The sequence below is a fragment of the Pangasianodon hypophthalmus genome, chromosome 28 (assembly GCF_027358585.1).
Source record: "Pangasianodon hypophthalmus isolate fPanHyp1 chromosome 28, fPanHyp1.pri, whole genome shotgun sequence".
Lineage (NCBI taxonomy): Eukaryota > Metazoa > Chordata > Actinopteri > Siluriformes > Pangasiidae > Pangasianodon > Pangasianodon hypophthalmus.
In genome coordinates, this window is record NC_069737.1 from 11225418 (window position 1) to 11235848 (window position 10431).

Consider the following 10431-nt stretch of genomic DNA (forward strand, 5'->3'; position numbering starts at 1 on the left):
TTGAAAAGTCTTAGAGCATGGGACCCAGTAAGTCTGGGACAGAAACCGGGTAGGTTGTAAGTTATACTCTCGCAAAACTTCTTAAGTGTAAGCTCAGGTAGCTAGAGAAATTAAAATGTAATGACGTCTTAGAAGCAAAAGCACTACACAGAAGACTTTTTCAATAGTAAATCATGACACTGCGCAAAACGTGGAGTTTTACACCCTAAGGGTACAGAGTAACGCGTTTCAATTAGCGTCGCAGACATTCATACAATTTCGTTAATCGTTCAAAAACATATATAAACCAAAACATATATAAAATTCAGTACCCCAAATAGTGTGCATAAAAGGTAAAGACATACCTATATCTTATGTTTTGCTGTACTACCTATTTAAATATATTTCCAATTTAGCTAGCAACGTTATTCACGTTTATTTTTATTTTTATTTCTTCTTCTTCTTCTGCCGCTGCTCCTTCTTCTTCTTCTTCGCCGTAGTCGTCGCCTTCTTCTTCTTCGCTAGTTTAGCTAGCGTCTCGCAAACCGATGACAAGTGCTTTTACCGCCATCTATTGTGCTGGAGTATAATAGGGTAACGTTTCGCTCCTCAAACAATAGTAAGCATTTAACAAGTTTTTAGTAAAGTTGTGTGTAAATGTTTGCGTAAGTGAACCGAACAAAAAATTTACTGCCGGATTTACAAAAGTTTCAGAAAGTCTGATTTTCTTTGTACTCGCTTGCATCTAATGATCACCCGTAAATCACAAAGCGCGTCCTGACACAGCTTGTTTGCATGTATTAGCGCCCAAAAAACTCCATGAATGTTCAAGTGCACAGAGAGCTGGGAGCACGAGATGAACGTTGAGGCTGAAAAACAGAAATAAATGTTATTTTGCAAAGCTCTGGATAAGGGCATCTGCCAGTTCAAGGTTTGCATTAGTTACAGACACTCACGAGCGCAGGCAAAATACGATTTCCCCCCCCCAAATTTACTGGAATTTTATGAATACCAATTTTTTTTTCTCTCGTACAAACTATTTCTGAATAAATTCTATGCATACAACTTGCTAAATGCCTTTATTTTTGTACTAATAATACTTTAGTAATTTTAATTAAGGTATCCACTCTGGTTTAATGATGAAAGTATTCCCCTAAAAGACAGAATTGGCAGCTGAAGGCCCTACAACAAATAGCTCTTTAATTTACTGCAGTTTTGTGGCAAATATGTTATTATATTTTGCCCAGAAAAGGAAGACAATATTATCAAAATGCTTACACTGGAAAGACACAGTTGCAGTGAGGCTATTAGGTTCACCCACCATCAAGGAATTATAAACATGCATATGATAAAGCAGTAGCTAGGACAAACACTAGGGCATACCATAAATTTTGCAAACAATATTGATTTCCCCCCTTCCCTCTCCCCCCAACCTTTCAATTGTCATGACATTTAGCTTCAATTTTGTGTAGATTCATTGGGAATATTTCAGTTGCTTCCATTTCAGTTTCAGTTCCATTTTCACTACACCAAGAGATAGCACAGTACAACAACAATTGCACTACAAGTAATTCTCTCATATTTTGGGGGAACTAAAACTGTACAGTTTTTCAAAGGATACTGTATAATAATAATAATGATAATAATAATAATAATAATAATAATAAATAAATAAAGCAAGCTTCAATCTGTGATTTGCGGGGTCCAAGCACTCCTTGCCATTTCATGCCAAGATACATAGAACAATAAAGAGACCACTGATGAACATACTTATCAAGTTTTGTGTCAATAGCTCAATGCTAGATGTGAGAAATGCCTGGTGAAAGCTGATTGGCTGAAGGTGGCCATGTTTTTGAAGTAATAAAGTGATGATTAAAAATCCAGTCTCAGATTAGCTGATTGATGCAGCATACTAAATTCCAACTTTTGGTTCCTGAGAAACCGCTAGTTGCACCTTGTGATTTTTCACCTTGTGAAAATTGGACAAAAATCCTAGACCTAGTTTGCAAAGTAGGATACTCATATTATAAATTTGAGTAGCCATGGCTAACTGGTCCAAACCGCATTTTTTAAATAGTTTCAGCAACAGAATCAAGCAAAAAAAAAGAAAAGAAAAGAAAAGAAAAAAAAAAAGAAATTTTACTGTATACATCATTTTCCTAGAGATATTATTTTTGTATGTGCAAATACAAATAGCACCCCCTAGTTGCCAATTTGAGACAGATTTCATCTGAATGTACTGTGTTACTACCCGAACCTACCATTCATGCCCAAAGATCTTAGGACTTGTTCACAAAAGTAGGTTTCACATATTATGTTAATGAGCAAAAAAAGTCCATTATAGAGGAAATTAGTGGGGGACCTGAATTCAGCTTAAGCCAAGAAATAAGAAGAACAATGTATTTTGAATGTAAGACTTACGGTTCTCGAGATATGGGCCATAACATGAACGCTTCCTCTCTAGTGCCATCAGTAGGCCAACTGGGCCCATCTCACTTGCCCGTTGGCCAAATTTCACATTTGTACAACTTAAAATATGGTCTGCACCTGCACCTAGCAACCACCTGGAATAACATATCAACACCCTAGCAACCACAAGGAATATCATAGTAATAACCATAACAGACACTTCCAATATAATAGCTACCATCTAGCAACACCCTAGCAACCAAATGGAATATCATAGCAACCAGGTGGTATATGATAACCATCTAGCAACACCCTAGCAAACACCTGGAATACCATAGCAACCACCTAGCCACACACTAGCACCCACCTGGAATATCATAGCAACCACCTAGCAACACTCAAGCAACTACCTGGAATACCAGAGCAACACCCTAGCAAGCACCTAGAATAACATGGCATAACACATAGCAACCACCTGAAATGTCATAGCAAACACCTAGCAACACCCTAGCAACCAAATGGTGTAGTGTAGCAAGCACTTAGTGATTCACTAGCAACTGCCTGGTATATCATAGCAACCACATAGCAAAACTGTAGCAACCAACTGCAAAATCATAGCAACCACATAGCAACACCCTAGCACCCACCTAATATATTATAGCAACCACCTAGTAACACCCTACCAACTAACTAGGTTAGCACAGCAACCCCCTAGAAACACCCTAGGAACCACCTGAAATATGATACCAATCACCTAGCAACACCATACAACCAAGAGGTTTAACAAAACAGCCACCTAGCAAAACCAATGACCTCGGATATCATAGTAGTCACCTAGAAACCACCTGGAATAACATACTAATCAACTGAGTTGGTATAGCAACAGCCTAGCAGCCACCTGGAATAATATAGCAACACACTAGCAACCACTTGGGATCTCATAGCAACCGCCTAGCAATACCCAAGCAACCAACTGGGTTAGCATAGACACCACCTAGTAACACTCTAGTAACCATCTGGACTATCATAGCAAACACCAAGCAACATCCTAGCAACCACTTGTAATATCATACCAAACATCTAGCAACTAACTGGGATAACATCAATCACCTAACAACACCCAAGCAACAAGATGGAATATTATAACTACTACCTAGCAACAACCTAGTAACCACTTGAAAATATCATAGAAACCACATAGCAACACCCTAGCAACAACCTAGCAACACCCTAGCAACCACTTGGGATATCAGAGTAACCACCAAGCAATATCCAACCAACCACCTGGTATAGTCTAGCAACCACTTGGAATGTCATAGCAACCACCCAGCACCACCCAAGCAACCACCTGGAATACCATAACAGCATCCAATAGACAGCATCCAAACATCCCAGTTCACCACAACACTCTGTGCCTGTGAACCCTCCAGACCTGCCCCTGTACCTAAGAAAAAAAATATTCACTAAAGGCTTGACTAAACAAATATGTTTTCAGCCTAGACTTAAACACTGAGACTGTGTCTGAGCCCCGAATACTAAGTGGAAGGCTGCTCCATAACTGTGGGGCTTTGTAAGAGAAAGCTCTACCCCAGCTGTAGCACGCACTATTCGAGGTACCAACAAATAGCCTGAGTAGGCTTGATCTGAGTAGGCGTGGCGGATCATAAACGACCAAAAGTTCACTCAGGTACTGGGGCGCGAGACCATTTAGTGCTTTATAGGTCAATAGTAGTATTTTATAATCAATACGAAATCAATATCATAGCAACCACCTAGCAACACCTTACCAATCAACTCGTTTAGCACAGCAACCTCCTAACAACACCCTAACAACCACCTTGAATACCATAACAATGACCTAGTAACACCATACCAACCGAGTTAACATAGCAACCACCTACCAACACCCTAACAGTGAGAACTGTGTGTATTTGTGTGTACCTCTGTCTGAGAACATGAGTTAGAAAGAAAAGCCTTCAGTGAAAAAAAGGAAAATAAAAAGCCTTGTTGAGTTGTTCCAAGCCTGCCTCCCATGTCCTCTTTTTCTTCCCAACCTATGAGATCGTTACAATGTCATATTGACATTTATCTCACTTTGCTTCACAAACCATTGTAAACCATTGGTAAGCCTCAAAAACAGGAAGACCAGATTAGAGTTTGCCAAACCATCTAAAAAGGTCTGTACAGTTCTGCAACAACATTAAGCAGATAAGACAAATACCATCTTGTACCAGAATGATGGGAAAAGAAGAGTATGGAGGAGGGAAGGAACTGCTGATGATCTGAAGCATACCACCTCATTTTATGGTATGGGTGTGTATGGCTGCCATTGGAACTAGGTCGCTTATATTTACTGATGATGTGACCGAGGACAAAAGCAGCAGGATGAATAGTGAAGTGTATAGGGCCATATTATTTGTTCAGATTCAGTGAAATGCTTCAAAACCCATTGGATGGCGCTTCAATGTCCAGATGGACAATGACCCAAAGCGTATTTCAAAAGCATCCCAAGACTTTTTAAGGCAAAGAAGTGGAATTCCACTGAGCATGCATTTCACTTGCTGAAGGCATGATGAAATCACCTGATGAAGACCATGGACAGGATCATCCTCTGTCACCTCCGTTCCTTAGTGAGCACAGTGCTCGACCCACTGCAGTTTGCATATCGGCCTGGCATCGGTGTGGACGACGCAGTGATCTACCTGCTGCACCGGGCACTGACTCACCTGGAGACCACGGGGAGCACTGTGAGAGTCATATTCTTTGACTTCTCCAGTGCTTTAAACACGATACAGCCAGCACTGCTGCGTGGGAAACTGGAGCGGTCGGGGGTGGACGATCACCTGGCTGCATGGACAACTGACTACCTTACCAACAGACCACAGTATGTAAGGTTGCGTGACTGTGTGTCTGAGGTGGTAGTCTGCAACACCGGGGCTCCACAGGGCTCGGTGCTCTCCCCGTTCCTTTTCACACTGTACACCTTGGACCTCAGTTATAACACCAACACCTGCCACCTCCAAAAGTTCTCAGATGATACAGCCAGTATCTGATGGGAATGAACAGGAATACAGGGACGTCATCAAGGACTTTGTTGACTGGTATGAGTGTAACCACTTGCACTTGAACACCAGTAAGACGAAGGAGATGGTGATTGACTTCCGGAGAGTGAGAACACAGCACCACATACCAGTGACCATCCAGGGCTTGGACATTGAGTTGGTGGATAGGTTCAAGTACCTAGGTGTCCACCTAAACAATAGACTGGACTGGCTGGATAACACTGATGCTCTGTACAAGAAGGGCCAGAGTCACCTCCACCTGCTGAGGAGACTAGGGTCCTTTGGAGTGTGCAGGACATTATTAAGGACATTTTACGACACTGTGGTGGCCTCCGCAATTCTGTACGCTGTAGTCTGCTGGGTGGGAGGCAGTGCAGAGCGGGACAGGAAGAGACTGAACAAGCTGGTTAGGAGAGCCAGCTCTGTCCTGGGCTGCCCACTGGACTCTGTGGAGGTGGTGGGTGAGAGGAGGATGTTAGCCAAGCTGACATCTATTATGAACAACACCTCTCACCCCCTGTATAGGACTGTGGAGACCCTGTGTAGCTCTTTCAGCAGCAGACTGCTACACCCCCAGTGTAGGAAGGAGCGCTACCGCAGGTCATTCATACCAGTGGCTGTCAGACTTTACAACACCGCATTACTGTAACGTTCAAATGTGCAATATTTTATAATTTTATATAATTTTATTTCTTACAACATTGCATTACTGTGATATTCATCTGTGCAATATTTTTAGAAATTTTATATAATTTTATATAATTTTATTTCTTTTATTATTCCTAAGAGTGCATATATAGTTATAGTTTTAACCTTTCTTTCTTCCTTCCTTTTCTTTCTTCCTGCACTTTAACTGTCTGTGAGCTGCTGTGATAAGTGAATTTCCCCACTGTGGGACCAATAAAGTTTATCTTATCTTATCTTATCTTATCTTGAAAGCAAAACACTCCAACAAAAAGCAGGAACTGAAGACAGCTGCAGTAAATTGCTGGAAGAGCAAACTACATCAGAATGAGTTTCATAGATTTCAGTTCAGCATTCAAGACCATTACCCCCCAGCAGCTGAATGATAAATTGGACATGCTAGGTGTCCGCACCTTGCACTGTATCTGGATCCTGGACTTCCTCAATGGAATACCCCAGTCAGTTTGGGTCAGCAGCAAGACCTCCAACACCATTAACCTGAGCACTTGTCCCCCCCAGGGCTGTGTGTTCAGTTCACCGCTGTTCACACTGCTGACCCATGACTGCACTGCCTGATCATGTTAGACATCATACACAAAATAGGTGGAACGGCTCACTGTCTGGTGCTTGAGCAACAGTTTGTCTCTGAATGTTGACAAAAAAAATGATTCTTGACTTCAGGAATTCCTGCGCTGATCACTTCCCCCTGTGTATAAATGGCTCAGTGGAGAGAGCAATGGGCAATTCAATTCCATTCAACTTTATTGTCATTATACCAATACAAGTGTTTCACAATATAACAAAACACTATCAGGCTACTTCTATGGTGCAAGACAATAGACAAAGTCAGTAGTTCAAAGACAGCAGACAAAAGACAGACAATAGGTGCATAGGCAGTGAATACAAGATATGTGCAATGAACAGTAACTGCAGGTAAACCATTATAACCACTACTGCATTGACGCTTTATACTTTGTACTAAATTTTATTCTAGTCACAACTACGGACCTTGTGTTTACTGTAATGTAATTGTTATATTAAATGCCTTACTGTCATGCTAAAGGTCTTTTGTGATTGGAGTATTTATGCTCTACTGCTCCTCTACTGTACCCCCACTGTCTCCCATACCCCCTACCTGCATGCTTCTTATTCCTACTTTATTTATGTCACGTCATCACGGTGTATGTCTTACATCTTGCACTTTGGGTCCAGAGGAAACATTGTTTTACTGTCATTTCATCTGAATTAGTGTGTGTATATACATCCTCATACATATATATATATATATGTGTGTACACACACACACACACACACACACACACACACACACACACACACACACACACACACACACACACACACACACACACACACACACACACACACACACACACACACACACACACACACACACACACACACACACAGGCTCAGTGGTTAGCACACTTGCCTTACACCGCCGGGGTTGGGGGTTCTACTCCTGCCGTTAGCGGTACAGAGGATGGATGGAGATATATCAGCACAGATCAGCCATAACATTTAAACCACCTGCCTAATTGTGTAGGTCCCCTTTGTGCCACCAAAACAGCTCTGACCTGTTGAGGCATGGACTCCACAAGACCTCTGAAGGTGTGTTGTGGTATCTGTCACCAAGATGTTAGTAGCAGATCCTTTAAGTCCTCTAAGTTGCAAGGTGGGGCCTCCATGGATCGGACTTGTTTGTCCAGCACATCCCACAGATGCTCGATCTGGGGAATTTGGAGGCCAAGTCAACACCTTGAACCCTTTGTGATGGTCCTCAAACCATTCCTGAACAATTCTTGGCAGTCTGCATTATCTTGCTGAAAGAGGCCACTGCCATTAGAGTATACCGTTGCTATGAAGAAGTATACTTGTTTAGGTAGGTGGTATCTGTCAAAGTAACATCCACATGAATGCCAGGACCCAAGGTTTCCCAGCAGAACGTTGCCCAGAGCATCACACCACCTCTGCTGGCTTGCCTTTTTCCCATAGTATTTCCTGGTGCCATCTGTTCGCCACACATGATGTAAAAGAAAATGTGATTCATCAGACCAGGCCATCTTCTTCCATTGCCAGTCCTGCTGCTCACACGCCACTGTAGGCATTTTCTGTGGTGGACAGGGGTCAGCACTCTGACTGGTCTGTGGCAACGTAGCCCCATACACAGCAAGCTGCAATGCACTGTGTGTTCTGACACCTTTCTATCATAGCTATGAGTATGATTATCCTATCATAGATACTCAGACCCACTCATCTAGCCATCACAACTTGGCCCTTGTGAAAGTTGCTCAGATCCTTACACTTGCCTGTTTGTCCTGTCAGTGGTTTTAATGTTATGGTTGATTGGTCCATCACAACTGTTCCACTCCATTTAATGTGCCCTGAACTGTATCCAGCTGCTATTTCTGCCTCCACTGTAATGTAAATTACAACTAAGCCTATCATTTCTAGTTAAGCTGTGTTGTGACCAAGCACCAAGAAAAATTCCTAATACATGTAAATGTATATGTAAATGTATATGTAAACGATTCTGATTCTGTTTCTGGGTGGAAATTCCCAGGAGATGAGCAGTTTATGAAATACTCAAACCAGCCCTTCTGGTACCAACATCTGGTACAAACATGCATCCGAGTGGGACAAGTGCTCACTGTCCAATAAACTTATTTATATTTTTAGAAATAAATCTTTTATTTATATTTTTCTAGACAAACCAGTGAAACTGTGCATCCAGACAGGATCCAAGCTGACTGTAAAAGCCTTATGCTCAATCAGTCTTAATCTTTGCTTGAATCTACTTGAATCTGCCACAGAATCCCATTGAAGCCATGTGCGAATGGACTTGTGTCAGATGTGCATCTACTGCCTTCAGAGGTGATTTTCACGCATGTCCACCAAAAACAGTCTAAGTTAAAGGAGTGGACAGTGTGATATTGCAGTGAGATATTTGATACTTTGATTTGCTAAAATATTGCATCTTAACAAAAGTGATGAATAATATAGACACATTGGTAAACATTTCATTGCCACATGCTTATGTTTAATGAAATTTTAAGGGAGACCATGCTTCGCATGTAGTCTCAAAGCTTGCCTGTGGTGCAGTGAGCCCATTTGCTACAAGCTGTACGCCATAGTACCAAAGAGAGGAATATTTCATAAAAGAAAATAAGAATGTAATGTAATTTTCACATACTGTATACTAAAAATTATATAAGAGTCCAGCAGACCTGTATCCTTAATCTCTAGATTTATTGCAAATTCATCTGAAAAAGAAGTGACAGCAAGCCAGAGAACAAAACTGGCCACTTTTTTCTGTCACAAGCCTTTCAATATTTCTGGTGCTGGACAGGTTTTATTAATGCTTCATTGATGTAGTTTGAGACTCAAACATGTGCAAAGCAAATTACCTGTAAGCATTATCAAGATACTGGAGTAAAAAGGCAGACAGGAGGAAGTCTTTTTGCCTGTGGCTTAGACAGTGGATACAGCACAAAAAAAGGAAAATCTTCATACATAAATGAGGCATCGAGGACACAAACCACATCTGCGTGGTAAAACCAGCTTTAAAAGACAGCTTACTTCCTTGTGATACAATCTTGAGAATGTTTTGCCACTGAGCTGACTTGAATTAACTGATACTTGGTGAACTGTCCCTGGTGTGAATGGTCAAGCATTGTAAAAGCTTCTAACATAGGTTGAACATACCTACATTTGCTACTACTCTTCATTCCTTTATCTTCAATAAACACTTTATCCTGGTTTGTGGTGGATCCCAGGAACAGTGGGCATGAGGTGGCGATATATCCTTACATATATAAAAACTGAACAATGCAACATCATTCATTATACAAGTTAGTTCTTGTCCACTAATTTGATTGAACAAGCGGCGTTCCAAGAGTGCTGCACTGGTACATTTCACTGTTTGTATCTCTCTGCTTGTTCTAGCAATAATTTGTTACACTGCCACCATTACTACATTTACTATGGGCTGTCTGTAAGTCTGTGTTACCATGCAACGTTCTATGCAGTAGCAGCTTCTCTGGGAACTATTTTTGTTGATGGAGCAAAAGTAAACAAAACTTGTGACCATATTATGTCTGAAAAGTCAGTTACTCAATATTAATTTCTTGTTTATAGAACTCTTGTGTAAAAGCAATATCACATTTGCAATTGTGCTGTTGTAGTGAATACCTGTGCCACTCTGAGTACCTATTGCTGAATAACAGTCATGCTGATATTTAGAATAACAGCACTATTGCTTGTGTGATACTGCTGAATT

General features: G+C 41.2%; 1 protein-coding gene across 13 annotated transcripts in view; it reads right to left on the minus strand.

Annotated features, from left to right (window-relative positions):
• The window catches only part of tasp1 (taspase, threonine aspartase, 1), a 67046-nt gene extending 66091 nt beyond the window's left edge, over nt 1–955 (minus strand). For 6 of the 13 annotated variants that reach the window (XR_008301173.1, XR_008301171.1, XR_008301172.1 and 3 more), the window contains exon 1: nt 345–936. The gene's annotated coding sequence lies outside the window, so the exon portion shown is untranslated. Of the gene's footprint in view, nt 1–344 lie in introns of all 13 variants that reach the window. The other 7 variants (XM_034301352.2, XM_053230842.1, XM_053230844.1 and 4 more) reach the window with 4 other exon arrangements.
• Between the last annotated feature and the right edge of the window lie 9476 nt (nt 956–10431).